The sequence below is a fragment of the Neovison vison genome, chromosome 1 (assembly GCF_020171115.1).
Source record: "Neovison vison isolate M4711 chromosome 1, ASM_NN_V1, whole genome shotgun sequence".
Taxonomy (NCBI): Eukaryota; Metazoa; Chordata; class Mammalia; order Carnivora; family Mustelidae; genus Neogale; species Neogale vison.
Genome location: NC_058091.1, coordinates 232,075,390 through 232,101,969, shown reverse-complemented (window position 1 = coordinate 232,101,969; position 26,580 = coordinate 232,075,390). Strand labels below are relative to the sequence as shown.

The window sequence follows — 26,580 nt, the reverse complement described above, 5'->3', positions numbered from 1 at the left end:
ATTAAGTTCTAATAAAAGGGCAGGGGATTAAGAGCACAGTCTTTAGGAGTCTCCTGACATTGAGCAAGTCTCTGGCCCTCAGTATCTGTGCTTATGAGATGGTGTTTGACTTGGAAACGGTATTTTCCCCAGTGAAAGCTGGGCTTCCTCTCAAAGTATGAGGAATGGAGAGTACTGCATTTGGCGTGAAGAGGGCCTACTAACTTAATTAAGTGACCAAACCTGTCCCACTTACTTAGAATGTGTGTTCCTGAAATATGGCCACAATCCAGAAGAAAGCAAGCCCAAAACTTGTCTCAACAGGTATTTGGAGATTGTTTCTTCTACAAAAAGTTCTCAAGCTTTTGATGTGAAGAAAGGCATTTATTCTCATGTTCTAAAGTTTACTTACCTGTATACCAAGAAATAGAAAGTGTGTGCACACGTATTTCCTGGTTTAGTGCTGGGGGAAGGAAGGTAGATATTAACGCACCAGCAATTTTAAACAAGGGGTTTAACAGATAAGAGGTAGAAGACTCAGAGAAAAGTTTACTGAGGCAATGGAGGAAAGCCTTCTGATCACATTCAGGTCAGAAGAGAAGTCCTTCTGACCACCTAGATTCAAGGCAGAAATAGGTATGGGTACAACAGAGAAGTTCCACGTATCTGGGGATACAAAGCAGTTTTGAAGAACCTGGACTCTGAGGAAGACAAACCCAGATCCAAACCTGTTGAAGGAGGTCACTGAGAGGATGTGATCACCAGTGACACATTAGCTGGACCCAGGCAATTAAAGGCTCCTCATCCCCCACCCTCCCCACCCCCATCCTTGGAATGTACGTTCCACCCACTGTCCACACTAAGTGTCGTTTTCAGAGACATAGCCTTGAGACAGTAGTGTGTTGTTGAGACCATCTGGACTGGATACATGACAGGATCCTAATCAAAACATCTGTATAAATGTTTAAGATTCTGTCAGATGGGTGCAGAGATCTGCTTGTCTTGCCACTATCTGAGACAAGGCTTGTGTGTAAGTTCCCTTGTTTATTAAACCTGCCACCTACCAATCTAGAGTGGCCTTCCTCTTTTATAGTCACACATATTTTGAAAATTCACCAAGAGATGAAGAGGCAATATGGTGCTGCGAGAAAAGAATCTGTCTGACCTGTGTTCAAATCCTAGTGCTACTACTTGTCAGTTTGGGAGATACTTTACCCTCTCTGAAAACTTGCAAGGTTATGAAGATTAAATGGATGACAAATCTATGTACCTATTACTAGTATCTACCTTATATAAGCCTTCAGTAATAATAGCAGTTATCACTGTTAATACAGAATACTGGAGTTCTTAAGTACAAACTGGAAAAAAAGAGAAAGACAAATACCATATGATTTCACTTATATGTGAAATCTAAAAAACAAAACAAAGGAACAAACAAACAAAACACAGAATCAGACCTTTAAGTACAGGGAATTGATGGTTGCCAGTGCGGGCGGTGAGGGGGGAATGGGCAGTATGAGCGATGAGGAGTGAGAGATAAAGGCGTCCATTTACGGAATGAGTAGGCAACAGGGCTGAGAGGTACAGCTCAGGGAATACAGTCAGTGGTACTGTAATAGTGTCCTATGGGGACAGATGGCAGCTACACTTGTGGTGAGCATGGCATAATGTATAGACTTAGTAAATTACTGTGTTGCTCACCTGAAACTATTGTAACAGTGTGTGTCAACTCTACTTCAATAAAAAATGAATACAAACAGATGAAGTCAATAAACTTCAGAGTGTAAAAATGACTTATCCAAAGTGATAGAAAGGGACGGACTAGAACCAAGTCCTTCAGGCTCTAAGCCAAATGCTTCTTGCCTCTACATACTCTGCCATTTCCAAGAGGTAATTACATGAAGCACATACTTCATGGAGTGCAGACAGTGGAGAAGTGTGATGACAAATCCTATGGAGCCCACGGGACTTGCAGTCGGAAATTAAAGTTAAAATCTGGCTCTGCCACATACTGACTTTGTGATCTTGTGAAAGCCATTGCAAGTTCTATGAACCTCCTTTTCCTCATCTTGTAAAATGGTGATAATGACCCTTGCTTACTTTCCAGGAATAATGTTGTCAAGTTCAAATGAGTTGAAAGTGAAGTTTAAAACTGTAAGGAGCAGTAGGTGCATTAGGGATTTGTATTTATATTACATACTTAAAAGTGGCAAGGGAGCCCAATTTGCTTAATATTGGTTCATCAGTATCACAGAAATGATTTATTTGACAGGTCTGTTTGTAGGCGAGGAGAAGCAAACAGGGTAAGAATTGCTCACTCCAGCAAGGTGGACATGTGTATGAGTGTTTCGGATGCGTGTTGCTCTAACCAGAATAAACCTGAGAGCTACCACTAACTGGAGTTCTCTATGCAGCCATCTTCAAAGAAACCAAGTGTGATGTCTGAAAGTGATTCACATCCTGCCTTGAGTCCCTTGGCAGATATCAACAAGGGTGTAATTCCTACTCAGTTCTTCCACGTCCCCCTTTGCCCTGCCTCTCATCTTCCCATCTCTCACACTCTCTACCCACCCCATGGCTTTATCTTAAACCTTCACTATCCATCCTCCATGGAATGTACCTGGGTAAAAAACACAAAACCAAGCTTTAGTGATCTCCATGTTTCTTTTCTCTTATCCTTTGCCTCTATATTTTATGCTTTTAATGGACTAAATATTTGCCTTTCTGATGAAATTTCTCTCACTTTTCCATCCATCTCTCTTCTCATTTGCCAGTTCTCTGTCAAAAATGGGCCAGAAGCAGAACTGCAGCATTTTGAATCTATTTTTTGAAGGTGGGGAGGGATTGAGGTCTAGTGAAAAGGCAGAATTTTCTTTAATATATTGGGGGAAGGAAAAAACATAATGAACACTTATAAATTAATATACATGTAAATTTATTATAGAGATATTATATATCTCTTCAAAGAAATGACTAAATTAGCAAGGTGGATACGAGGATGTAAAATTTGAGTGATGGGACCAGATATAGGGAAGTTAGTTGTGGGGAGTTGCTTATGTTTTGGTTCACACTCATGAAAGTTTTTCACTCATATTTTCTTTAGGCATTTAAGTGTCTCTCTTGTGCCCTAATTTGTGCTACTGACCAAACCTCCTGTCTACTCTCCTTGTTATTATTAGTTTACTTTTAAGATCTACTCTCTTGGCAAGTTTCAAATATGCAGTGTAGTATCATTGACTAGAGTCACCCTGCTCTGTGTTACATCCCCATGACTTTTGTGCTCTCCTTAAAAACTGACTTGAAGTACTGCTTTTGAAGGAAAATGCCTCCATTTGAAATGCTGACTCACCCCCATGGGGCCTCATTTTGAATTGCTTATCTAGTTGCTTGAGAGGGTTTAGCAGAAAAAGCCACTGTCTATTGCTGAGCACCACCTTGTGGGTAATTAATGAGCTATGATGGCATAACCGGCAGGTTGCAATAGTGTCTGGGTTAGAATTCTTGAATTAGAACTCTTGCTCTGCTACCTACTAGCTGTGTGACTCTGGACAAGCTCCTTAATCTGTGTCTTCCCTTCCTCTGCAGAGGGAGATAATCTACCAATGCTGTGGTGCCTGGTATTATAGTAAGCACACAGAGCTCCTAATCTGACATCCTCATAGCTAGCAGTTTGGGAGCATTGGTCAAATAAGACCAGATTTCTAGATAAGGGCAATTGTAATGACTAGTATCAATAGTATTATTAATAAGATAATAATGGCTCCTATTTACTGAACGCCTACCAGGGACAGATGCTATGCTGCATTCTTGTGTGTGTGTGTGTGTGTGTGTGTGTGTGTGCTGCATTCTTTACTTGAATAATTTCATTCAGCCCTACAATACTCCTTTGTACTGAACACTTTTATTATGCCCAGTTCATATGTGAGGGACCCAAGACTCTGAGATAACTGATTTTTCCTGAGCTACACATCCAACAAAGGCAGTGTTGAAATCAAATCCAAGTTCAACATTATCCATGTCATTTTAACTGCTTTAAGCTTCTTGTGAGAGAACTGAGCAAGGAAATTATATTTTTTAGGGAGAAGACAGTGTGTGTATGTATGGAGGTGCATGGGTATGTGAGCATGTGTGTGTATGTATGTGTGTTACACACAAGAGGAGCAGGAGGAAGGAGAATGATGGAGCTGTGGTCATTGTCTTCAACCTGCTATATAGCTGTCGTAGGGGAAGGGAGACCATGTTTTTTCCAAATGATTCCAGATGTTGTAATATTTTGAGTGAATAGATTTCTATCCAATTACACAGACTAATTTTCTAATAGCCAAAATTGTTCAAATATGAAATTATCTGCCTTTGGAGATAATAAAGTCTCCATTATTAGAGGTTTTTTTAAGCAGAGTCTGCTGATATTTGGAAAAGATAGTGTAGGGATTATGTTTGAGAAGGACCACTGAAGTATTTTCTAATCTTGCAAGTCATTGTTTGTATAATCAACTTCAAAATTCATGGCAGAAGTGACCCTTCAACTGGCTCTCTTTTCCAGTTCTTGCAGGTGTGAGGCTCCGCGAGCAGCAAGGGCTCCTGAGCCACCCTGTACAAGGCGGTGCGGGAATTCCTGCCTGGCAACCCCTGCAAGCCCAGCTAGGTTTTGGAGCCGGTGGATCTACAGATCAGCTTGAACAACTGTGACCCTCAGGAAGACAGATGCTTCTTGGGCACAGTCAGACTTAAGTTCACTCCCACACCCCAAGCTCCCCATATGTTTTTCGGGGACCAGCAGGACTGTGAGGAGTCTGTGGTTATTCCTCACATGGACATTCAGGCACTGAAGAAACTCAACAAGAAGAAAAAAAAGTCGAGAAGCTGGCCAAGAAGTATGATGCCTTTTTGGCCTCAGAATTTCTGATCAAGCAGATCCCACAAACGCTGGGCCCAGGCCTCAATAATAAGTCTGGCAAGCTCCCTTCCTTACTGACCCACAATGAGAACATGGTGGCCAAAGCAGATGGAGTGAAGTTTACCATCAAATTCCAGATGAAGAAGGTGCTGTGTTTGGCAGTGGCCATTGACCGCATGCAGATGACAGGTGATGAGCTTGTGTGCAATATCCACTTAGCTGTCAGTTTCCTGGTGTCATTACTCAAGGAGAATTGGCAGAATGTCTAGGCTTTACACATCAAGAGCACCATGAGCAAGCCCCAGCACCTGTACTAAGGCACAGCTTAATAAACCCTAGTGCTACCAAAAAAAAAAAAAAAAAAAAAAAAAGATCCTTCTGCTGGCTTTGTGCATTAGACTGTATACTTTTGATTACTACAAGTTGTAGAATAAAAACTGGTTTAAGAAAAAAGTTAATTATAGTAAGGAGTTACCTCAAGAAGTCCATAAGCAGGAGGAAGAGAACTGAAACTAGAGTCTGAAATACTGTATTTTCTCTCTCCATCCTGAATTTGTGCTCCTGCCCACAGGTTATCCTTCTTTCTTCTCCACTTCTTTGCAGAATAGCTTTCTCTCTGTTCTTCTGTCCACTTGGTAGGCAGTAGATACTCTTTTGAGTGTTTCTGAGATGGCATGTCTCTGACGAGACAGATCTTGACCAAGAAAAAGATCTTACTTTTGGTTTCAATTCTTAATTTTTTTTTGGTGATGCATTTTTTATCACTTTATTTTATTTCGTCATGATAAGTGTATTCTTTTATCCCCATCCCCTATTTCCCCTATTTCCTGCATCCCCCTCCATCTTCCCTCTAGTTATTATCAGTTTGTTCTTTAAAGATTTTATTTATCTATTTGACAGACAGAGATTACAAGCAGGCAGAGAGGCAGGCAGAGAGAGAGGAGGAAGCAGGCTCCCCGCTAAGCAGAAAACCCAATGCGGGGCTCAATCCCAGAACCCTGGGATCATGACCTGAGCCGAAGGCAGAGGCTTTAACCCACTGAGCCACCCAGGCACCCCCAGTTTGTTCTTTATAGTTAAGAGTCTTTTTCTTGGTTTGCTTCTCTCTCTTTTTCCTTTATTCTCTTGTTTTGCTTCTTAAATACCACATATGAGTGAAGTCATATGGTATTTGTCTTTCTCTAACTTATTTCACTTAGCATTATACTCCCTAGCTCTATCCATGTTGCAGCACATGGCAGGATTTCATTCTTTTTTTTTTTTAATTTTTTCAATTTATTTATTTTCAGAAAAACAGTATTCATTATTTTTGCACCACACCCAGTGCTCCATGCAATCCGTGCCCTCTCCAATACCCACCACCTGGTTCCCCCAACCTCCTACCCCCCGCCACTTCAAACCCCTCAGAATGTTTTTCAGAGTCCATAGTCTCTCATGGTTCACCTCCCCTTCCAATTTCCCCCAACTCCCTTCTCCTCTCTAACTCCCCATGTCCTCCATGCTATTTGTTATGCTCCACAAATAAGTGAAACCAAATGATAATTGACTCTCTCTGCTTGACTTATTTCACTCAGCATAATCTCTTCCAGTCCTGCCCATGTTGCTATAAAAGTTGGGTATTCATCCTTTCTGATGGAGGCATAATACTCCATAGTGTATATGGACCACATCTTCCTTATCCATTCGTCCGTTGAAGGGCATCTTGGTTCTTTCCACAGTTTGGCTGCCGTGGCCATTGCTGCTATAAACATTGGGGTACAGATGGCCCTTCTTATGTCTTTACCCATTTTTAATTGTATTATTAATTTTTTGGGTATTGAATTGTGTCAGTTCCTTATATATTTTGGATACTAACTCTTTGTCGGATATGTCATCTGCAAATATTTTCTCCCCTTCACGCAGTTGCCTTTTAGTTTTGTTGATTGTTTCCTTCGGTGTGCAGAATTTTTTTATTTTGATGTAGTTCCAATAGTTTATTTTTGCTTCTATTTTCCTTGCCTCAGGAGAATTATTTAGTAGAAAAATGTTGCTACGGCTGATGTTGGAGAGATTACTGCCTGTGTTTTCTTCAAGGATTTTTATGGTTTTAGGTCTCACATTTAGGTATTTAATCCATTTTGAATTTATTTTTGGTGTTATTTTTTGAGATCACAAGTAGGCAGAGAGGGAGGGGGAAGCAGGCTCCCCATTGAGCAGAGAGCCCGATGCGGGGCTTGATCCCAGGACCCTGGGACCATGATCCGAGCCGAAGGTAGAGGCTTTAACCCACTGAGCAACCCAGGCACCCCTTATTTTTGTTTATGGTGTATGAAAGTGGTCTGGTTTCATTCTTTTCCTTGTTGCTGTCCAGTTTTCCCAACACCATAAGTTGAAGGGACTGCCTTTTTCCCATTGTATATTAATTCCTCCTTTGTCAAAGACAAAGTTTTTAATGAGGTTCAATTCAAATAACATAAAATTAACCATTTTAGACTGTACGATTCTATGGCCTTTAGTACTTCCACAGTGTTGTGAAATCATCACCTCTATTTAGTCCCAAAATATTTTTATCACCTCCAAAGTAGACCCTTTACCCATGAAGAAGTCGCTTCCTATCCCTCTGCCCCCACGCCCTGGCAATCACTATTCAGCTTTCCGTCTGTGTATTTACACATTCTCCATGTTTTATATAAATGGAATAATACAATATATGACCCTTTGTGCTGGCTTCTTTCACTTAACAAAATATTTTTTACTGTTGTAATGTGTTTCAGTATCCATTTCTTTTTATGGCTAAATAATTTCCATTGTATGAATATACCACAGTTTGTTGATCCGTTCCTCTGTTGATGGACATTTAGGTGTTTCTGTTTTTTGGCTCTTATGACTAGTGCTACAAGTTTTGTGTGGATACTCATTTCAGATTCTTTGAAGCATATCTTAGGGGTGGGATTGCTGGGTTACATGGTAAAATTCTATGTGTTACAATCTGAGGACCCCCCCAAACTGTTTTGCACAATGGCTGTACCATTTTACAATCCTACCAGCAACATACGAGACCTCTAATTTCTCTACCTCTTTGCCAAAATTTGCTATTTTCTTTCTTTTTTTTTTAAAGTATAATGACCCTAGTAAGTCAAAACATAGTGAAAATGTTATCTCAGTGGTGGTGATTTATATTTCCCAAATGACTAAAGAAATCGGATGCAATTTCTCTTCCAGTTTTATTGAGATATAATGGACATACATCATTGTATAAGTGTAGGATATACAGCATAATAGGTTCAATTTACATCTATAGTGAAATGATTGCCACTCTAACTTTAGTCAGCATCCATCATCTCACATAGATACAATAAAAAGAAAGCAAAAGAAGAAGAAGAAGAAGAGAGAAGAGAGATTTTTCCTTGTGATGAGAACTCTTTGATTTACCTTCTTAGCACTTTCCCCACGTCTCTTATGGCAGTGCTGGCCCTCAGTCATGTTGTATGTTGTTGCATCCCTAGTACTTATCTCATAACTAGAAATTTGTACCTTTTGACCACTTTCTTCCAGTTCCTTTCCTCTATCCCCATCCACCTTCGGTAAACACAAATGTGATCCCCCTTTTTCTAGGAGTTTAATTGTTTTTTGAGTTTAGATTTTTTTTTTTTTTAGATTTCAACATATATGAAAGATCATACTGTGTTTGTCTTTTTCTGACTTATTTCATGTAGCATAAAGCCCTCAAGGTCTATCTATGTTGCTGCAGATAGTGTGATTTTTCTCATTTTTACAGCTAATAATATTCCATTGTGTATATATACCACCATTTCTTTATCCATTCATCCATCAGTTGCCCTTAGATTGCTTTCATTTGTTGGCTATTTTAAATAATACTGCTGTGGACATGGAAGGGCAGGTATCTTTCAGGTTGGTGTTTTTGTTCCCTTAGGATATATTCCCAGAAGTGGGATTCCTGGATCATAAGGTAGTCCTTTTAAAAAATTTTCCATAGTGGCTGCATTGCCACCAAGAATCAGCAACTTTTTAATGTACCTGACATTCGTTTGTACTTGATTAATGTACTTCTTTGGAGAAATGCCTATTTAAATTCACTGCCCATTTTTAAAAAAATTGTGTATCTTTTTGTTATTGAGTGTAACAGTTCTTTATATTTTTTGGATAATAGTCCCTTATCAGATAAAGTTAATCCTCATTATTTATAGATTCTGTATTTGTGAATTTGTCTACCTGCTAAAATTTATTTATCACTCAAAAATCAGTATGGTTTTGTCATCATTTGAAGGCATGTAGAACAGTGAAAAATTTAGTTGCTAGAGACATACATTCCCAGCTGAGATAGAATATAGTGTTACTCTACCTTCTTTTTCCAGCTGTCACACAGAGATGACCAGAGGATGGAGACAGCCCGGCAGTGCAGTATAATACAAGAAGTCTAGCTCTGGGGCCTGTTGGATGGGTTTGAATCCCAGTGCTGGAATCTGTTAGTAGTATGCTCTCAGGTAAGTTATATAACTCTTCTGAACCTGCGTTTCTGTCATGTAAAATTTTTTTAAAAATGCCCAGATGAATTGTTTTTAGGATTGAAAACTGTAACTTATGTGATTATGTCCCTCCTCTCTATAGATCCCTGGTCTATATATATTCCTAGAAGCAATGTTTCAGTTTTTGCTAATTCAGTGGTTGTAGTGACTTTTAGAATGTAACACAAATAACAAGAATAGACTGTATGATTTACAAATATTGTCTCCTATTTATTAGGTTTTGTCATTCATTTTGAAATGTGCTTTGATACATAAAAGTTTTAAATTTTGATGAAGTCCAAATTGTCTGTTCTCTCTTTTGTGGCTTAGATCTCCAGTTCTAACATTTGAGGAGAAGTGGATTTGCTTAGTTCCATCCTAGATGAAGCAATTATGCTTAAGTGTATTCACATTCATTGATTACTGGCTACAGAGGTGCTTAGGAGAGAAGGTAAATTGTTTATCCAGACTTAGCTGATGAAGGGCAGTTGAGAATCCATCTGATACCTGATATTAGAATGTGTAATCAATCCCTGCTCAGTAGAGCCCTGCTCTAATTATGCAGAGAAGGGATCATTATGGTGAACTAAAGAAACACCTAAAGGTGATCAACTTTCTCAAAAAATGGGTAGCATTTAGAAAAAAAGGAGAAGAGAAGTGGTTTTCTTTGTAGGGCATTCTTATTTGTAGAAGTTGTATTCAGTTAGAGCAGATCTGTATAAGTGATAACAAACCCTTATCACCACCTTAGCTTCTTTGTTCCCTGTATTTTACTCCACTGCCTTGGGCCTTAATAGAGGTCCCTAACACTTAGTTGGGTTGGCTGTTGTGATTACTGATTATGGACACAAGAGGGCGCCAAAAGCTCTCTGTTCCTCTGGTTCTTTAGGCCCAGGTGTAGGAAATGACGTTACTTTCCATTATTGCTGTTTGTATTTGCAGAAAAGAATTTAGCCTACAAAATTCATGAAAATCGGAATAGACCTAACTAAAATACAGCCTAATATACAAATCTTTAGACTTCAAGATTGACTGAAGTCCAGTCCCAGAGTTGTTGATTGGGCACCATTTTAAATGATTGTAGTAGAACTTAAAAGCTAGAAAGAACATTTGAAACTACCTTTCCTTTTCTCCCTCCTTGCTTCCTTTCCCCTCTCTCTTTTTCTCCTTTATCTCTGGCAAACAAATAATAAGCAGAGTGGTTCTTCCATATATATGATTTTTATATAAAATACACATAAATTTCATGTGCAGAAATGTTTTTCTGATCAAAGTACATAAACAGATGAATTTGAAAACCACTCTACTCTAATGCTACTGTTTCACCAGTGGGAAAAATAAATCAAGAGAGAAAAAAATGATTGTTCAAGGTCCCAGAGACATTATTGGCAGAGTCAGCTGCAGGCTCCTGTGCTTTTCACTACATTATTTTACAAACATACCCATCCATGCTTTGCTGCCCTCCGGTCTGGGGTTTCTCAAGTGAGGCTCACCTGTGGGGACTCAAGATTTGCTCTGTCACTAGACTTACTACTGTATAATACATTAAAAGAAAAGTTTTCCTAGTCTTGTTATGGGTCTTGGATGTTTTGGCCACCTGTGTGCTCTTGAGTTGTAGGGAGAAGCTGAGTATTACCTTAAATTGACCACAGATCTTTTTTCTGAGCTTGCAGCTATCACATAGACAGGTGTAGTAGAAATCTGCACACGTGTTGCATCATACAAACATCCTTTGCTTTAGAAGTGTAGTGCCAGGAACAAAGGATTGGAAAAGTTTCTGTAATGGATTTCGGACTTGATTGGAATTCCTGGTTGGAATGAGGCAGCCTATTTAGGAAAGTCACAAGTCAGGAGAGACACACAAAAACTTGGGCATATCTAAAAGAAGGTCCAAGATAATAAAAAGTGGGAAACATCATGACTGAAGAAGAGTAGAAGAAACTGGGGTGTATTAGCTCAGAAAACTTAAGTGCCAAAATTATTATCTTCAAGTACGTGAACAACTAACCTGAGAGAAGAGGAGCTTACCTGCTCCATAACTCCAGAACTAGAACCTATGGGTGGAGTTCGCTGGGACTTAGAATTGGGCTTACTAGTCAGAGCTAATGATGCCCTGGACATCATAGAGGCCTGGACACCGGAGAGACGTGGGTATGGTTCCTGGCTCCATCCCTATTGCCTGTATGACCCTGGGAACAGTGGTTATGAAGAGGAGCAATATTTTGCCATATTGTGTAGGCATATTGTCTTCCACATGCCCCCTCTGCATCACACTCTCACTGCCAGCCTACACTGCCTAGAGTTTAAAGTAAAGACTAAGAGAGTAGTTTGAGAAAAAGGGTTTTGAGTACCCAAAGTCTGGCCTTTAGAATTAAAGGCAAGAATGTCGGGAAGGAATTAGAACTAAAATGTATATAAAGTGTAAGTGTATACTGAAAGGAATTAGAAAGCATGCCAGGCTGAGTGCATGTCTGCCCTCTCAACACTAGATAAAAGTTTGGAAACAAAGAGTAGGAGTTGCACTGGACCACCCCCTAAGACCACATAAAAACCCCATGGGCTAGAGGTTCAGGTGTGGAGGAAAAATAATGTCAAGAGAGGAGGTTGGCGAGCGCAGCGTACCTGGGACTCAGTATGCCAGAGGAACCAGGACAGGGCAGTGGAATCAGTGCCAAGACTCATCAACTACCAAGAGGGAAACATAATCTATCACAAGGTGGGAGCCAAATCCTTAATGCAGATCAGGGGATCACATTAGGCAATTGCACCAGTGTTGTAAATCAGCCATGCCATAGAGGTATATTATTTATCTTCATTACCTCCTTATGAAGACCTCTACCGAAATGCCAGCAGAATGCTCTTCTCTGTCCTATAAGAGGATCAACTCTTTGGGGCCCATATTTTGCTCAGCTCCTTGCCATGGATGGAAAAAGCTTTTGTTTGCTTGGCATGTTCTAAGGCCCAGTTGAAATGCCAGGAGGTCTTCTGAATACCGAAAGGAAGAAGGTTTATATGGAAGGGCAGCCTCATTTCTGGGTCTTAGTAGGAAAATAGAACAAGCATGAGAGGTTCATCCATTCTTCTACCCTCCCCATCCAGTTACAGTTAACTTGTCTAGGTCTTTTTTTCTGTTATAGATTTTAACATTAATAATCATTTTATAAGTTTGCTCCAAGATTAAATATGATAATGCATAAAAATATTTAATATTTAAAATATTAGCATATTGATTATCTTAGAATATGCTAACTAGATGGAAGCTGTTATTATTACTCAAGCGATAATGAGATCATAATTCCTTTAGGTATTCTTGTGAAACTGAATGACTGCTTGGTATTTATGTGGTAAAGGTTAGAATTTCTGAATGTGGTAGTAGTGAGTGATTTGTCAGTTTAGATTCAGTATTTTTCAACCGAATCTGCATGGGCTCCTATAGGCTGGCTGTATCAGAAAAAACTGGATAACTTTTTTAAAAAATATTTTATTTTTAAAGTGGTGTCTACACTCAGTGTGGGGCTCGAACTCACAGCCCTGAGACTGAGAGTCATATGCTTTACCAACTGAACCAGCCAGGTGCTCCAACCTGGGATAACTTTTAAAAATTACTTAAGTCTGGGCCTAAATCCAACTACATCCATAGATCTAGAAAAGGGTTCAAGATCCTGTGTTGCTGGGGCGCCTGGGTGGCTCAGTGGGTTAAGGCCTCTGCCTTCGGCTCAGGTCATGATCCCAGGGTCCTGGGATTGAGCCCCACATCGGGCTCTCTGCTCTGCGGGGAGCCTACTTCCTCCTCTCTCTCTCTCTCTCTCTGCCTGCCTCTCTGCCTACTTGTGATCTCTGTCTGTCAAATAAATAAATAAAATCTTTAAAAAAAAAAAAAGATCCTGTGTTGCTAACAAGTTGCTTCCTTCTGGAAGCTCTATTGAAGAATCTATTTCCTTGGATTTTCCAGCTTCTACCACAGTCCTTGGTTCACAGCCCTGCATTGCTTCAGCCTCTGTTTCTGTTGTCACATCTCCCTTCTGACTCTACTCCCCTTCTGATCCTTTACCTTCCTCTTATGAGGACCTTCATGATTACATTGGACCCACCAGGAAAATCCAGGGAAATCTTTTTATCTCAATCTTTTATCTCACATCTGCAAAGTACTTTTTGCCATAAAAAGTAACACATTCAAAGATTCTGGGAATAAGAATGTGGACATCCTTGGAGGCCATTATTCTGTCATTGGTGGTAACCAGCTGTTGTTATTGTTACTGTTGTTTTAGACTGTCGATTATATTACACAGAGAAATCCTTAGATGGTTTCATTGATTCCCACCTAAATCCATATGTGAGAAGTTTTCTCTTGTAAACCACTAACTCTCTCAGTGCCCATTTCATTGGTATACAAGTATTCTGGGAAGCTGATGAGTTGACAATTCTAGGGTAAGATGAATGGAACAGAACAAGCTTAAGGGTGAAGATAAAAATGTTGTCATCCTTGCTAGATGATCAGTGGGCTAGTTACTGACTTCTGTCAAAGAGAGAACCTCGTGAGAGCCCCTCAGTATGGGCAGCATGAGACTTTATGTGTGAAGGCAGTAGCCTCTGTCCCTGGGCCTTGGCTACAGGATATGTACACTCAGACAGACACTGGGCATTCCCTGGATGTTGACTCAGTACTGTCCTCCTGGTCCCTCTGGCTATGTCCCCTCATTCTTTGTCCACCTTATCTCTAAGTTTCTCCCATCTCTCTCATCTCAGCCTTGGAAGTCTATCCTTTATCTCAAAGATGGGAAAATTTTATCATTCAAATTATTATTGTATTATATATTCTTTCAACATCTCGTGTCAGAACACGTTGGTTGCTAAAGTTGGAAGCCAACAATTGACTCTCTTTGTTTTCTTTCCTGCTGTCTATTCATCTCTAAGACAATGATTAAGAACACTTAACTGACTAAATGAGGGAAAGAACAAAGATTAAAGAATATTCTGGACACAAAAAGCATATTAATTAGCTCTTTAAGATATTATTCATCTTCATGATGTTTAAGATTCATGTTGTTTAAAATCCAAAGACACAACTTCACCAGCTAGTGCCTGTTGTACTATACCACACCCACTTTGAGTTGTCTTCCCTTCACTAATTTGTTCAGTAACTTCGAGACCTTGGACTTCCAAAGTGACAGTGGCATAGTCCACTTCCATCAATACACCTCCCACAGTTACTAAATATTGACTCCCACTGTGTGACAAGGGCATCCTGCTCCCCAGCTCCTGGGAAAGGTTGACTGTTGAGAACTCTGCACCACCCTGGGTTCAGCTGCCACTCTGTCTTTCCACAATTTCAGCCAACTCTCTCTCTGACTCAGCCCTCTGTCTGCAAAGCCAGGCAAGGACTTGTAGAAAGCATCTCCTACTCCTTCTCTTCTCCCAGGGAAAATAGGATTAGCATTCAGTACACTGAACACAGGGCAGCTCCCTTTTAGTTTGTTTGTCTGGTATTAAAAGAGGATGGGAACTAGCTTAACATTTGAAATGAGTTCCTTCCCACAGATACCTGCCCACCCTCTAATACCCAGGTACACATCAAGAATGTGGACTCTGCTTGGCAGTTCAACTGGTCCAGCTTCCTTAACGCAAGTGGCTACTTGTCTAGTTCTGTCTCACCCTTCCAGCTCTTCTCTTCTCAGTTTATAGTGAAATAGTTCAAAGAAGCAGCTCAGATTAGTATGTAAGTTACTGTGTTTGCATCAGAAAAAATATGGATTGAGTCCCAGTTTTGCTGCTTAGTAATTATGTGACCTTGGGCAAGTTATTTAACTTCCTAAAACTTCTATTGCTCCTCTATAAAGCAAGACTGAAGGCACCCTCATCACTGGATTGCTGTAAGGATTAAATAAAATAAAATAGGTAAAGCACTTAGTGGCCTGCTGGCACACATTGCTCCCAAGTGGTAGTCCTTGTTATATTCTGTTTTACTTTATAAAAATGCACTGAGTCATTATTATGAAAAATACCATGCCTGTACTGTGGAAGTAAGTAAAGAGGAGACATGGTCCCTGTCTTCAAGGCATACCTTGGACTAATGGGAGAGTTAGGAAATACCAAAGTAAGTAAAGGGAAGGGATGAAGCAAGATGAAGTTAGAGGGAAAGAACTCAGTGAACATGAAGCTGTAACTTCACTGCCTGGAGGAGAGTCCCAAGAGAAAACACATTGCAGAAGTGTGGGAAAGGCCACCTTGATGTGATGTCCCATCTTGTGGGCAAAATCTTTCCCCATGTCCCCGTGTGTGAGACTCTTCTATTCAGTAGTGCTACATCAAGACCATGAACATATATGCCTCTGTTATCCTATATTTAGGAAAATTAATCATGGGCTAGAGCTACAGTTAGTTAGGAGACTCTAGAAAAATGAAGAAATGTCTCTTTCTTTCTAGTCCACTTGTACTTCCTTTACAACACTGTGATCGTTGTTTCACAATTTAAAAAACTGAGATTTTTTTTTTCTAGTTGTTCAGTCACAGAAAATTTCCTGGGCAGATTTTAGCTATCTCTAAAACTTGGAATGAAAATTAATTGAAGTGTAAGTATGCCAGGCTGAGTGCATGTCTGCCCTCTCAACACTAGATAAAGCATGCAGATTCTCTGAATGCCTTACCAGATAGTCATTGCGTGTGTGGGCTGAGTAGTACATGGGAAGATAGTTGGGTTATTCTTCAGCCTCACTAGTACAAAAGTTGCAAAATTCTCCTGTTCCCCTAATGTCACAAGGAGGCAGTGGAGTATTATTAGAATCAGGGCACCTATACAAATCTTCCTTGGTTTATGACGGGGTTAATAAATATTAAAGTCAAAAATACATATAATACACTTAACCTTCCTTAGCTTAGCCTAGCTAAGGCTAAGTCAAAGGCTTAGCTAAGTCTAAGTCTTAAGCTAAGGCTAAGGCTTAGCTAGGCTAAGTAAAAATAGCGAAGTCAAAAATACATTTAATACACTTAACCTACCTAGCTTAGCCTATCCCACCTTAAACATGCTTAGAACACTTTCATTAGCCTATAGTTGGGCAAAATCATCTAATGCAAAGCCTGTTTCAAAATAAAATGCTGAGTATCTCATATAATTTATTGAATACTTTACTAAAAGTGAAAAACTGAATGACTGTATGGATACAGAACAGTTATGATTGTATCGGTTGTCTACCCTAGTGATTGTGTGGCTCACTACCACTGCCTACCATCTTGAATATCATACCACATATCACTGGCCCAGGAAAAGATCCAAATTCAAAATCTGAAGTATGGTTTATACTGAAGGCATATTGCTCTCTCACCATTGAAAAGTAAAAAAATCATAGGTTAAACCATCTTAAGTTGGGGATTGTATGTATTCTAGTGATAGCTCAGCTGTGACAATTGTATGTAAAATCAGGCAAATTTTCTTAATTGCTACCTCAATAAGCAAAGTAGACAAGTAATCCTTGCCTGTCACTCTGTAGGACACAAATGGAATTTTCTTTGAAGAATCTGATACTTCCTGTTATAAAATAGTAAGAAATTATAACTTCGGTTTGGACCACTGTACCTGGTTATTATGAAGATCAGACAATACAAAGGAAAACATTCTGGCAACTTAGTCTTCAAAGCTAGTCTTAAATGTTTGAGAAGATCAGATATATTCCCTCTAAGTTTTCACCAGGTTGGTCATTTCCTGTTGCTCCATCTTCATAGGACAGGGTTTCTAGCTCTCTGTAGACCCTCTGAAGCTAGTCAGTCTAGGCTGGTGAATGACTTGTAATCATCCACAACATCTATGCAGAACATTCATCAGTCTCAGATATTCCAGTTCTAGTAGGGAGACAGTAGGAAAGGGAGTGACTTCCAGGATTTGAGTCTCTCAGAATTAGGCATTTTATAAACACGATAACCACGTGTCAGTGTGCTTAAGTCATTCCAATGCCTCCTGCTTGCACTTGGAATAAAATCTAGACTTGTTAGTGAAGACTGCCAGCATTCACATGCTCTGGCCCTGGCCTACCTTGAGCAACCTGCATTCTGATCTAGTCATATGGACTTTCTGTTCTTCATATATGCCAAACGCATTCTTGCCCTGGGGCTTTTGTTCTTATCTTCCCTCCTCCTATAATGAATGCTCTTCCCCTAAACCTTTGCATGGCTGGCTGTCATGCCTTCATCTTCATTCCTTTCTCTACCCAAAGCTAACTTCCTTAAAGAGGACTTTCCCAGTGATGCTGTCTAAAGTTCCCTCCTTTGCCCCCATCACCATCTCCTTCATTCATAGCCCTTATCACAATCTGCAATTGAATTATGCATTGTTTCATTCCCTTGTTTACTGTGTACTTTCTCAATAGAATGAAACCTGTTCTCCCAGTTTGATATTCCAAATATTTAACACATAATATCACATGGCACTGATCAATTGGAGTTAATACTGGCCAAAGTCTTGGATTAGGGTCCAGGAAACCCCTCTTTCTGTCCTTTAACCCTTACGTTGCTGACATGTGAGAAGTCTAGAAGTCCTGAGGGAGGAGTTAGAGTAAATAGGGCAATACATGTGAAGTAGGGGACTCAAGGAAATGGTTAGTCATGTTACTATGAAAATATTTCCGTATTTTATTTTGTTTTTTGAAGATTTTATTTGTTTATTTGAGAGATTGAGAAAGTGCAAGGGAGTCCAAGTCAGGGGAGGGACTGAAGGAGATGTGATAGAGACTCTTGAGCAGATTCTACACTGAGCACGAAGCCTGACACGAGGCTCAATCCCACAACCCTGAGATCATGACTGGAGCCTATACCAAGAGTCGGCCCCTCAACCAGCAAGCCACCCAGGTGCCCTAAAAATATTTCAGTATTTTAGCAATCAGTAAGCCACTGGTTTGTAGTGGTTAGGTATCGTTTATTTTAGGATTTCAGGACCTAGAACAGTGACTGGAACATAGCAGTCCCTCATAAGGTAAATTACTTGAGTATCAAGTCCACCTACCACTTTCTCCAACTTGATGTTTTCTAGAAGAGTCGTAAGTGGCCCGGGTTTATGAGTTATTGAAGGGGTAAGTACTGGTATATTTAGGCCATGGATTTGGTTTAGTAACTAATATTTGTAACTCTTCATAGTTTACAAAATCTATACATCAGTTATCTCATTCTGTCTTCACAACAATCTTGAGAGGGTAGCAGGACAAGAATTATTCATTTTTCAGTTGAGTAAACTCAGGTTTCTCCAAGTCAAGTGATGGCTAAAGAGTGGGCAGAGCTGGGAAATAGCTCATGTCTTCTGGGCTGGTATTATGTTCTTTCCACTAGCTTGTATATTCTGTCCCCAGTGGGATGGATCTGAGCCTGAGCATGAAAGGAGCACATGAAAGCAGCCAATGGATATACACGTAAAGATTCTGGCCTCCACACATAAAAGTGTGTATGCCTTTATACAAAAACTGTGGCTGGGTTACAAGATAGGGGATTGACCAACCTATGAGGGAGGGTCTCGAGAGCCCTAGAAACCCTGTCCAGGAGTTTGGAAGAGCAGTTAATGACCAATCTGGATAACCCTTAATAGAAATATAGTTGATCTCTTCAGACACTTAAAAACCAGTCTTGAAGACAAGATCGCCCAGACTTCTTCTCAACAAGTTCACAGGGTAGAGTTAATACCAATAGTGAAAAATAATTGCAAAAATAAGGGGTTTTGTTTTCTGATTTTTTTTTGTTTCCAATGTAGTTAACATACAATATTATATTAGTTTCAGGTGTATGGTATAGTGATTCAACAATTCTACCCATTATTCAGTGCTCATCATGATAAATGTACTAAAAATATACATTTAAGCAGTAATGAAGATTGAGGCAGTATTTACCAAAATATAATACATACAAAACACTTAGAACATGGTTGAATACTTTGAATACTTTGATTTGTTAAGAATTTATTTTAATACATATGAGAGAAAATATGTAACTAATAGGCAAATTTCATGATTATATTTAAGAAGTGGTTAAAATAAGTATTTTAACTTTTTTTTAAAAATGAAACAACATCACTTGACAAATGTTTAAAGATTTTATTTATTTATTTATTTATTTAGGAGAGAGAGAAATAGAGAGAGCAGGAGGATGAGTAGAGAGAGAAGGATTAGCAGACTAAGTACAGAGCCCAACGTGGGGCTCAGTCCCACAACACCAAGATCACGACCTGAGTGGGATGCCCAACTGATTAAGCCACCCAGGTGCCCCTAAAGAGAAATTTTAAGTGCATAATAGTAAAGATGATTCTCAGACATAATGCAAATAAAATGATAGACAAATGAATAAAATCTGTGAAAATTGTATTCCTTGAAGCTAGCTCTATCACTTTGCCTGACCTTGAACATGTTCTTTAACATTTCCTCACCTGTTTAATAATTATTATTAATAATAATAACCAAGGATTCAATGGTTAAGTGCACAGAAAGTATTCAGCCCAGTTTGACACATGGAACTCAACAAATTCTAGCTACTATTTTCACATTTTATCAACAACAGTGAGAATTGTTGAACCATGGAAAGCTGTGAAGCAGAAAGCTCCTTATCATTGGGGGTGTATAAACAGGACTAGGTGGATATCTGTCAAGGATGCTGCAGAGGATATTCCTACATGGGTGGGAGCTCAGTTAGAACTTTGAGGTGATTCCAGCTAGGAGATTTCTGTAATTCTGCTTTTTGGTGAATTCCAGTATGCTGGAAAGACTTAGAACTAGAGTTTTTCTCCTACGTCTTGGAGGACCTTTAAGTTGCTACTCATGAGGACTCAAAGAGCCATTGCTCTCTGAGCACCATTGTTGGCTGTGACACCCAGGCTTGACTTTCCATCACCCACATCACTGTCAAGAACTGTCTGAGAACCACACAGCTATTGTCCCATAGTTCTTGCCTAACCAGGAAAAACGCCTGTTCTGTCCTTACAACCGTGGGAAAGACTAGAAGGGCTTCTCATGGGTACAAAGAGGATCCATCCTGTCTAACTCTCAACTGGAATCTGGCCTATTCCCAGTAGTGGCTGCTGACAGGCATCAGATCCACCTGGGGAGCTCTAGCTATGGGAAACCTTTCTTTCTTTTTTTTTTTTTTTTTAATCCCAATTGTGAATCTGCCAGCAGTGTTACAGGGAATGGACTGGACTATCATTTCCTGAATGTCACCATCTTGGTGGGAAACCTTTCTTTAAACAAGCCAAAATATGTCTCTCTATAGCTTTCACCCACATGCCCTAGTTTCTTCTCCTTTAACCACAAAGAACAAGTCTCCCCATTGCCTCCCATGGGAATCTTGCAGAAGATTGCAGACTAATGGAGTGTTTGTGCTGTGGTTGTTCATTTCTTTGTCATTCTCCATTGTTCCCACAGATGAATTGTTTCTGGGGAGCAACTTCCAGTACCCTCCTCTTCCTCATCATTGATATCGTGTTCTAATACAGTACATCTCTGCCCCTTTGAAGGCTAGAGATTATAGAATCTGGGCCCCCTTTTCATCATAAAGAGTATTGCTCTCAGTAACATTCAGTTACACAAGGGATCCAGTAAATGTATTTATGTGAAGCCATTAGTAATAGATCATGGTATGTTTGGTGTTCTTTAGAGCTCTGGCCCCCCAGGGATAGCCACTATCCCAGTTTCCAATACCAGGACTTTCTTTTTCCTGTTTTTGAACTTTAATTAAGTAGATTCATATGCTCTTTTTGGGCTTGGCTTCTTTTGCTGTACATTTCTGTACATGGTCTTGATAGTCTTGCATATAATAGTACTTTGCTCTCATTGCTATATTAGTATTTCATTGTATCTGTGTTCTATTTTGAGACTATATAAATTTCCATTGTAAGGATATACTATAATTTGTTTTTTTGGTCCCTTATTAGTGGGTACCTACACTCTTTCCAAGCTTTGATATACAGACAGTGCTGCAATGGACATCATTGAACTTATGTTATTTTTTGTATATGCAAGTATACTAAGTTCCTAAAAGTACACCTACTGGGTTAACAGGTATAGATTTTTGTAATGTTGAAGAATACTGACAAATTATCCTCTATACAGGATGTACTCTTTACATTCCTAGCAAATTATTTGAGAGACTATTTTCTTAAAATTTTAAAGCTTGGAGCTTGTAGAGTCAGAAATCACATTGTATAACCCACTTATTGTACAACACATGAGAGAAATGAAGACTGTCAAGGCAAAAAGACTTGCACAAAGCCATAGAACAAATTAGTTATAATTTTCAAATTCTGAAGGAGGCTTAGGTGCTAGTCTCACATATCAGAGAAAACCAACAAAACATCAAACACCCTGTTCTGCTGTTGGCATCCTCCCTCTCTCTCCCCTTTTTTTTTCCCAACTGCCATAATTTTTTTTTCAAAGATTTTAGTTACTCATTTATTTGAGGGGGAAAGAGACACAGAGGGAGAACATATGTGCTTGAGCACATGTGAGAGATGGGCAGAAGGGGAGAAAGAGAGACAAGCAGACTCTGAGCTAAGTCAGATGGGGGCTTCATATGGGGCTCTATCTCAATGACCAATAGATCATGAGCCTGAGATCACGACCCGAGCCAAAATCAAGAGTTAGACGCTTAACTGGCTGAGCCACCCAGGTGCCCCATCCCCATCTCCTTCAAAGACAAGCTCAAAAATGCCCAGCCACACACCAGGACCATCCACCCAAGAGATCTCCTACAGTTCCATTGCCCTAGTTTCCATCCATAGACTGAGGATTCTACTATCTAATTCTTTTTTTTTTTTAAGATTTTATTTATTTATTTGACAGACAGAGATCATAAGTAGACAGAGCAGGAGGCAGAGAGAGAGGGAGAAGCAGGCTCCCTGCCAAGCAGAGAGCTCAATGTGGGGCTTGTTCCCAGGACCCCGGGATCATATCCTGAGCCGAAGGCAGAGGCTCAACCCACTGAGCCACCCAGGCACCTCTCTACTATCTAATTCTAATGTCAGTTCTCTCCTGAGTTCAGGATTTTACACAGTGGCCTCTTGGATATCTGTGCGTGAATATCTTTTTTTAAAATAATTTCTTACTTTTTTATTAACATATAATATATTATTAGCCCCAGGGATACAGGTCTGTGAATTGCCAGGTTTACACACTTCACAGCACCCACCATAGCACATACCTTTCCCACTGTCTATAACCCCACCACCCTCTCCCTACCCCTCTACCCCCGGCAACCCTCAGTTTGTTTTTGTGAGATTAAGAGTCTCTTATGGTTTGTCTCCCTCCTGATACCATTTTGTTTCATTTATTGTTTTCCTACCCCCCACCCGCTCACGTTGCCTCTCAACTTCCTCATATCAGAGAGATCATATGATAATTGTTTTCTCTGATTGACATACTTCGCTCAGCATGATACCCTCTAGTTCCATCCACATTGTTGCAAATGGCAAGATTTCATTTCTTTTGATGGCTATGCATGAATATCTTAAGGCTGTTTCAATCTCACCATGCTCAAAACTGAACCCATCCACTTTTTTTTTTTTAATTTCAGCATGGTGAACTGCATTTATTTATTTATTTATTTTAGATTTCTTTTTTAAAATTTAATTTCTTTTCAGTGTAACAGAATTCATTGTTTATGCACCACACCCAGTGCTCCATGCAATCCATGCCCTCCATAATACCCACCACCAGGCTCCCCCAACCTCCCACCCCCTGCCCCTTCAAAACCCTCAGATTGTTTTCAGAGTCCATAGTCTCTCATGGTTCATCTCCCTCTTCTGTTGATTCCCGCATCTCCACAGTGAAGATAGTAATAGGATGTACTTTACAGGATTGTTATGAAGATTACATGAATGAATATGTTCATAAAGCATTTAGAATAGTAACTGATGGATTTACTATGTAGCTATTATTGGTGAGTATAGGACAGCAAATAAATAAAATACGCTGAATAGTGATATGGGGAGAAAAATGAAGTTGGAGAGGTTGGTAAATGCTGCTAGGGACAGAAGAATGACACAGGGCAATTTTGGAAAAATGATACATTCCTCAGAGTTTTCTTCTTACAGGAAACAAATGTCTGAGGAAATTCCTGGCAAACCATAGAGGATATATATAAACCATTATGGCCAGTTGGTCATTAATGAGTGTTTTTCAAGTTGTTCAAGATTCTCAGCATGAGGAGACTTCTGCATGCCGACTTAAATCACTTCTAGGTCCTGGATCCATGTCTCTGGACTCCTCAGAGGGAGTGAGTTCGTGGTGGGGTTACTTTCTAAGGAATCAGGGATTGCATTTGTATATGGCAATAGCCTGTGTCCTTAGGGGCTACAGCAAGTCAGGTGTCAGCTTGCATCAGAGAAGGGTCTGGTGAACCTGGGAGGTTGATTGATTAGACTTGACACACTGCTGTCCCCCTCAGAGTGCCATCTCCAGAACACTGCTGGTTCACAAACTGTTGTCACATCAATCTACATGTAGTCCTGTTCGGGATTATTGCTGATTGTCCCATTCATATGAGTTATGGAATCAGAAAAGGTACAGGCAGCAAATAACTCTAGATTTCAGAAGGAAAATGCCTTTCATCCTTCCATATCTTTCACTTAGAAAAGAAAGGTGACAAATCAGAGTGTTCCAGTGTAAAAGCCCAAAAACATCCTGGGCAAAGTGCTGGCTTGATGGGTTCAGCCCTGGGGCCACAGAGAAGAGATCTGCCTTTTTATATTAACTGCTTCAGTCACGCAGACCCTGCATTTGCTGACTTGGCATCGAGGGCAAGGAGCGAGTCAACCCATTTTACTTTGGACTGTGTCCAGGTAGTTCCCTGGGAAGGAAAGGACTTAGGGGACAATTTAAGGACTCCACCCAGATAAAAGCATTCTGGCGTAATACAATGAGTGGAAGATTTCTAGCTGGGGGAATGTTCAGCTCCACAGATGACCAATGTCAGCAGCTACCCAGTGAAAAGAAGAGATGAGGAAAGAATTCATGAGACATCTGAAGGGAGGTGGTGGGAAGTGATGCAGAGAGCCCCAGGCTTTGGAGCTTGAGCCAAGATTCAATTCCCCACTCTTCCCTCTATGAGCGTCTGATTTCAGGTTCTTGTGTACTTATGGGAGGCCACACCTCCTTTGCAGATTTGCACATTGTGAGGTTGATGTGAGCCTCAAGCGAAAACTAAGTGTCTGGAACTATAAAAAGCCACAGTTTGGTCAGAATAATAAGGCCTCCTCTGAATTGTATCAGACTACCAGTACTGTTTGTGGAATTGACATGGCTGTCTTGATCACAGCACTGTAAGTGAAACTTGAAAGACACTGTGAGAAAACACGTGTAGGCGTGGAATTGCATCATGTGTAAATATGGTGCGTGTATGTGTATGCATGTGTGTATGCATTTGCACTGTTTCAGTGCTATATTCATGCTCCGGTATTAATTAAATTTTGATGGAATGGGATCGGTGTAATGTGGGACAAAGGTTCAGAGCAAGGGCTTTGAAGTCAGAAGTACGGGTCTTCCAACTCCAGCTTACAGCCCTGATGACAAAATTACTTAATTTCCTGAGCTTTACTTTCATTACTTGCCAAATGGTGATAGTAACACATATACTTCATAGTGTGGATATGAGACTTAAATCTGATAAAAATATGCAACATTTAGCAAATACTGAGAACGATAAAAGATTACAGTAAATGCCACTTATGGTCATTGTCATGAATGTTATTACTGTTAATAATAAAATCCACTCGATGACTATGTGTGGGTGAATGAAGACTCTTGCCTGAGTCACAGTGCCTGCAGTGGGACAGGCGAGCAGAGATGGTTTCTGTGTGAGGAAGGAACATCGTTTCTGGGAGTCTGTACCTTCCTGGTTTATGGTGGAAGTCTCCACAGTCAGATCCATGGTTTAATTCTCTAAATTCTCTATTCCTTTTCTCTGTAACTTCTTCAAGAAATGGAAGAAACCTATGTGTTCTGGGAATTATGAAGGAGAAAAGTGAAGGAACCTGTTCATAGCCTCTTCTGAAATCATTCAGGGAATTAAGCAAGTTAAATAGAGAGACCAGTATGAATGTGAGAGTACTGATCCCATTGAGGGGAGAGAGGAGAAATGACAGATGGGCACAGTTGGGACAATTGAGGGCTTGTCCTTAGGACTGAGGAGATGGAATACTCAGAAGAACATAGTGGATAACAGAATTGACCTTAACATCAGGCAAAACTGGGTTCAAATTCTGTTTTTATCACAAAACATTGTGTAGTTGGGCAAGTTACTTGAACTCTCTGTAGACTACAAAGTGGAAATAAAAATAATACTTTTTTCCCTGAGGTGAAATAATACATGTTAAGTGCTTGGCAGAGTGATACTTCTACTACTTCGAGGGGCTAAGTACCAGAAACTTTTCTTTTGGAAATTTGTTTGATTTTATTCCATAACATTAACTTACCTATTTGACATAGACAAATGAAGATGTTCATTTTGGAAATGCTACTCTGCTTTACATATTAAGATCATCAAAGAAAAATGTTCAGGTCCAAGTGGGGACACAGTTGTAAATGAGGGTAGGAGTAGGGTTTACCTGATCTTGGACACAGAAATGGTAGCAGATAGAGAGAGAAACCTTCCAGGAAAGGGAGAATTCTAGTCTACTGAGTCAAGTCTGCTAGAACTGCTGTACCTCTTCTGGGGATTATGGTCCTGACATACATCACTTTTAAAATCTTGGAAGTAGGGCACTTGGGTGCCTCAGTAGGTTAGGGGTCTGCCTTCGGCTCAGGTCGTCCTGGGATTGAGCCCCGAGGTGGGCTTCCTACTCATCAGGGAGCCTACTTCTCCCTCTCCCTCTGCTGCTCCCCCTGCTTATGCTCTCTCTGTCAGTTAAATAAATAAAATCTTTAAAAGCATAAAATCTTGTAAATATTTACAGTCTAACTTAACTATATAAATTGTTGCCCATCAATTACTTTTCTCTTTCTGTTTTTCGTTTTATTTTTTTCCACGATTATTAAATAGCTGCTTGTTCTCAGTGTTGGAAGATTTTGGAGTACTAACAGTTCTTGATATTGGAAGAAAGATGAGAACTCTGATTTCTGTCCTCAAATAATATTTATCTGTCCTCAAATAATAATAATATTAATAACACAAAGCAGCATGTGATAAGAAACCTAAGGAAAAAAGTTTCATGAGTAAGGGTAGCCAAGAGCTAGAATTTGAACT

At 39.9% G+C, this 26,580-nt stretch overlaps 1 pseudogene; it reads left to right on the top strand.

The window, feature by feature from the left end:
* Positions 1-4,658: 4,658 nt before the first annotated feature.
* On the top strand, positions 4,659-5,193 carry LOC122890120 (annotated as a pseudogene).
* Positions 5,194-26,580: the final 21,387 nt, after the last annotated feature.